The sequence below is a fragment of the Cryptomeria japonica genome, chromosome 11 (assembly GCF_030272615.1).
Source record: "Cryptomeria japonica chromosome 11, Sugi_1.0, whole genome shotgun sequence".
Taxonomy (NCBI): Eukaryota; Viridiplantae; Streptophyta; class Pinopsida; order Cupressales; family Cupressaceae; genus Cryptomeria; species Cryptomeria japonica.
The window spans coordinates 448,815,938-448,821,937 of NC_081415.1; positions in this window are offsets into that span (position 1 = coordinate 448,815,938).

Sequence of the window (6,000 nt, forward strand, 5' to 3'; positions counted from 1 at the left end):
TCTTGCCATAACTTTCCTCAAGTGATGTAGATGTTCTTCCTTAGACATGCTAAAAAACAATATATCATCAAGATACACCATAACAAACTTTCACTAGAAATGGTTTTAAGACTTCATTCATAAGTCTCATAAAAGCGCATGATCGGCCATTCATAAAACTCATTATTAGATTTAAATATTGTCTTCCACTCATCCTCAGGTTTGATCCTAATCTGATGGTAGCTACTTTTCAAATCAATCTTTGAAAAATATATAGAACTACTCAAACAGTCCATTAAGTCATCCATCCTTGGAATAGGGAACCTATATCTAATAGTAATCTTGTTAATGGCTCTAGATTTTGTACACATTCTTCATTCACCTTCTTTCTTAGCTATTGGGATTTTAGGAACAACACAAGGGCTAAGACTCTCTCTTATCAACCCTTTCTCTAGTATTCTTTTACTTGCTTCCTAATCTCCTCATTCTCTTTAGGAGTCAATTTGTATGCAACCTTGTTTGGAAGGCTAGCTTCTAGAATCAAGTTCATATGGTGACTAACACTCCTCATGGGAGGCAACTCACTAGGAAACTTGGCTACCACAATGTCCATGTGCTCTTTCAATATATCTTGTATTTCCTTAGCTAAATCATCCAACTTTATAGAGGTAAGCACAACCTTGGGCTTGAATACCAAAGCAAATCCCACTTCTTCACCCTTCATGGCATGTAGAAACTCTTTTCCACTCACTAACAACACCTTGCTATTGCTACTACTATTGTTGTCATCATCTTGTTCATGCAAAGGTAACAAGGTATGCTTGGTACCATCCTTCTCAAAAGTATAATTGTTATTTCTTCAATCATGTATAGTTTTCCAGTCAAATTGCCAAGGTCTACCAAGCAAAATGTGACACACATCCATGGACATGATATCACACATGGCACTATCCTTATAGCCCCTTTTGTAATCAAGAAACTTTGTAAGGGGTAGGATGTTTAGTTCCCTTTGTAGACACCTAAAATTAATTAAATTAATACTTAATTAATTTAAGCCTGACAACATAATTAACCAATTTAATTGTGTCAATTCCCTTTGTCTCAAGGTTAATTAAATCAAATTTAATCAATCTTTTTTTCTTTTGGATTGCTAATGGGCCAAAGCCGATAAGGTGTACATACCCTACCCCCTTGTGGGATTTGAACTTGTGACCTCAGCTCAAGTTCTCCACCACTTAGACCAACTCAAGTTGTACAAATTTAATCAATCTTATCTCTATAGTCCAATAATTAATTTATCAATAAATTAATTAGTTTCCCCATTCTTCTAAATTCCTCTTAGTTAATTAATCCTAATTAATTAACTTTACTAAAGTGATTCCTACAAATCACTTTTCCTAATCCCCACTAAGCCTAATTAATTCTTCTAGAATCGTGCTTATCATTATTCTCTAATTTCATATTCATCCACTCATTATCTCTCCTCATGTCACATCCTCCTAACTTTTCCCACTTGCATTCTAATCCATCATTAACTCACCTAATCAATCCCCTTAATTATTTACACATCCCTAATCAATGGGTCAACTTTGATCCTTTCAAGGAAATTTAAAATTCTTTGAATCTCCCCATGCATCCTCTTATTTTGGAATATTTAATTCTTCCTCCCTCCCCTGAAGGAATTTTATATTCCTTTTTCTCTTCCCAATGTACCTGGGAGCTCTTCCCCATGTACCTTGAGAGATGTGGAGACAAAAAATGCCTTTATGGCATATCTCTTGGTCTCCACACCTTGTCCTCTCAATCCATGTGCTCCCTCTCAAATCGATCTCAACCCTTCATCCCAAAGTCAATCTTGACCCTTCATTTTGGCATCCTCCAATCTATAAATTGGAGTTTCATTTCCTCACAAATCATGAAAATCCACTTCCATCACATGTGCATGTTGTCCATTTGAGGATGAAATCCCCTATCATACTCCTATAATGCCCAAATCTTCTCTCATCTGATCCATGTCCATTATCATTCAAATCCAATCCAAATCCAACCAATCTTGTTGTGTCTAGAGAGCAATCCACATCCCAACCAAGGAGCTAATCTAAACAAATCAAGGAGGGGCGCATCCTTGGCTTCACCAATAACTCAATCGGAGGAACAAGAGAGCTCTCTCTCTTGCAAGGTATAAGAAGTTTGGTTTATACTTGATTTGGTTTTCTATGTTTATTTGGGTTTAAACTAACCATCTAACCTTGCATTCGTTTTTGCTTGCTTCATTCTGGCACGCTCGATGAGACTCACATCCCGTTTTTCTAACAATTTGTCAAGTTTTTTGTGTTTTTAGGACATCGGTTCTACTTCAACATGTCCGCTTGCAAATCAGCGCGTCTGACCTTATGTTTCAACACGTTCGCAGTGGATCAGCGCATCCATTTCAAATTTTGAATTTCTCACCACCTTTTTTGTAGGTTTTCTATTGATCAGCGCATCCACCTAGGAATCAACGCCTCTGCTTCACTATTTCGATGCCTCCGTTTGAAAAAAAAATCTTCTCGCCTAACCTTTTTTTTTAATTTTTTCATAAAAACTATAAATCAACGCCTATGCATGCGAATCAGCGCATGCACGAGCATCAAAACGCATGCGCTTAATGAAAAAAATCTTCGCGCTTAGCTTTTTTTCGAATTTTCCATTAAAAATTGTAAATCAACACCTACGCATGCAAATCAACACATGCGCTTAGTGAAAAAAAAAAAAGCAATTTTTGTAAAATGGGCATAACTTTTTGCTCAAGTGTCGGATTTTTCAAAATTCAAAATGCATTGGAAAGAGGACTCGAAGATCTAAAATGGGTTGTCATTATATTTTTCATATAATTTTTTAAAAATTAGTTTAACACGTTCAAAGTCAACCCTTATTTTTGAACTTTAAATAAACATAACTTTAGCATATGAAATCATTTTTCATTAAACTTTTTTTTGAAATTATCTAGAAAATCTTAAGGAATCCAATTTTTTGATTAATTTTGTGATTATAAAATAATAAGGATTCCTCATATTTGTATATTTGTACTAATTATCTCGTCTTTGTAGCCTTTTCGTTGGTCCAAGACAAAAAAATTCAAACTACTAATCATATTTTGCAGGATGTTTGTTGAAGGCTTTCAGTTTTCCACTAAATTAGATTTCTTTCATGCATTAGATTAGAAAACACATATTTTGGGGTTAAAAAGAACTTGTGTTTTCTGTGTCTTATGCACTTGCACGTGTGTAGGGTGGACCCACCGTTATGCTTAGTATCCTCTCCCCTCGCCTTCATGGATCTTGGGTGTAAGAGAAAAGCGATTAGCAACACCCGCTTTTTATTTTTTTATAGAGGGATAGTTCTTGATGGGGATTTAATCACCTCACAAGGGTATCTCGAATTGGGACACATCGGGGATCTCGACTCTCCCGACGCGATCTCGAGTGGTGTGTTTTCAAGTCACTATAAATAAAACTCGGCCGAACGGCTGGAGTGCTGAGTGAATTTAACGTATGTGGGGGCCTTCCCTGCACCGATAAGCTCAATTAAAGCCTTTAGTGGCTTACTTTGAGAATCCGTTGTCGGTCTGGACCCATCGGAATATAATTAAGAACCAGTGTTAGTAGCCAAAATCCCACACTTGATAGGCAAGGGCACGGATCACACCCCGAAGTTACTCCTCATGTATCTGCTCAGGATGAGACATATATCCCCCATGTAATAGATCCTTGGATCTTTGGGGTAAGAGAATCTGGTATGCCCGAGAAGTGAGTGTCATGGAGTGGAGCCAGTGCTACTAGAATCTCTATTTGTCTGTCTGAATGAGGTATTGCTTATGCGAGGGACCTATCAAGTGGTTTCCACTTTCCAGCCTAAGTTGTATGTCTTCAAGCATGTTTTCATTTGTGCAAAACCTGTAAAATCTGTTTGGGCTAATCTAGGCCCCCAATCCCTCTCACACTTATCATAAAGTGTTATCTTGGCCAATATGTATTCATTACTTGATATCTCTTACCAAGTCAAACAAGTCCAACATTCCCACATCTAATCAAACCCTTCAAATTCCTCCTTGTCACTATCAAATCCCTATCCCCTCGTCTCCATCCAAATGATCATTAATCCCCGACCAAATATCTTTATCCCATCATCAATCCATTCTCAAGTAGCCTTCTCCTTCATCTTCCTTCCATCAATCCATAATCATTTTCTTCTCACCTTCGAGGACTTAGCACATCAACCTAATCATATCTCCAAAAATCCCAATTAATCAATCAATATTCCTTTAATCCAATCATCAATCATCAATCCTAATCCAAATTCAACACTTTGTGAAAGTTTGATTTAGACCTTTATCTTTAATCAATCATCAATTGGCTTTTTGTGCTTGGGAAAGAATCTCCCCCAAGTACCTTTGCTTAATCATTTGGGTTGATAAAAACCCTAAATCTTTTGCCCTATTTTGCTTAGGTGCGTAAGTCCACCCTAAGTAGAAGAAGGCTTAATCATTTGGATCCTTTTGCCCTATCTTGCTTAGGCACGTAAGTCCACCCTAAGTAGAAGAAGGCTTAATCATTTGGATCCTTTTGCCCTAACTTGCTTAGGCACGTAAGTCCACCCTAAGTAGAAGAAGGCTTAATCATTTGGATCCTTTTGCCCTATCTTTCTTAGGCAAACAAGTCCACCATAAGTAGAAGAAGGCTTAATCCAAAAGTCTGAATTTTACCTAGCTTGATTGTCACCTTGCTTTGTGGTCTGCATCATCAATTTCACACCTCCAAATCAATCTTGTCCTAACCCAAGGACCAATCCAATCTAATCAAATTCAACCCGATCAAATCAAATCAATCTATCAATCCAATCTAAAGTTGCTAAGTCCTAGTGCTCATCTTCATATAACATCATCTAATTACTTTTTTCGATCAAGTCTATCCAATCCCAACTTATCCCCCCATTCTCAGCATTTTGAGGTTACATGGTTACCCAAAATCCACATCCAAACTTCAAAGCTTGGTATGAGAAAATGCTTATGGAAGTTCATGGATCACCCTATCAACCATTCACATCTAGCTCATACAAAACCTCAAAACTATCCAACTTCCACCTATCCATGTCTCTCATCCTAGCCCATTTACCAAGTCAATCCCAATTCATCTTGCATCTCTTATCCTTCTTAGTCTATTATAGCAAATATACTATCCACGAAACTAGATGCATGAACCAAGCGTCATGTGTAGTCCCCCCATCTTCTTGCACTCTACACTTGGGGGCAAGCTTCATCCATGCTATCCTACCATCTACATTATCCATATCCTCTATCTGCATCCTATCTAAGTCCATCCTCCTTTCCTATCTTTGGTCTTGACTATCTTATCCATATCCTCCATCTCATATCCCTCATCTTATCCAAATTCATCCCTCATTCCTACCTTTGGTCTTGATCATGCTGGAGAAAAAATAATTCGTAGGCATGCTTTGGGAAAATGCAAGTCCAAATTCCTCCTCCATTCATATCCACCACACATTATCCTTCAATCTCACACATCTTTATTCACCATCCTTCTAGCCTTAATTGGGGCATTTGCCTCCTTTGCAACATAGTTCTTGGATCCCCATTTCACCTATCCTCCATCCTTTAGTCCTTCATATCCTACCACCATCCATCTACTTAATCTCTTCACCCCCTACCCAAGCAATCTCCCCATCCACCCATCCTCTTACCAAGCCTTGGTTCTCCCTTGTCATTGGTCCCCCTCCATTTATCATGTATCCACAAACCAATCCCATCATATCATTTTGAGCTTTTTCTGTCTATCTGAGCTTATACTGACTCACACGTAATCTAAACACCCATCCATACTGTGTTAATCAAATCCAAGTGGAAATCCTCTCACCTAGAGATCTTGCACACCATCTTGTCTCTTGCATCTATCAATCTATTTGTACCCTGCCTATCGGGATGCATCCTTCCCATGTCTGGCAGTTTATCCAAATCCATCTTCC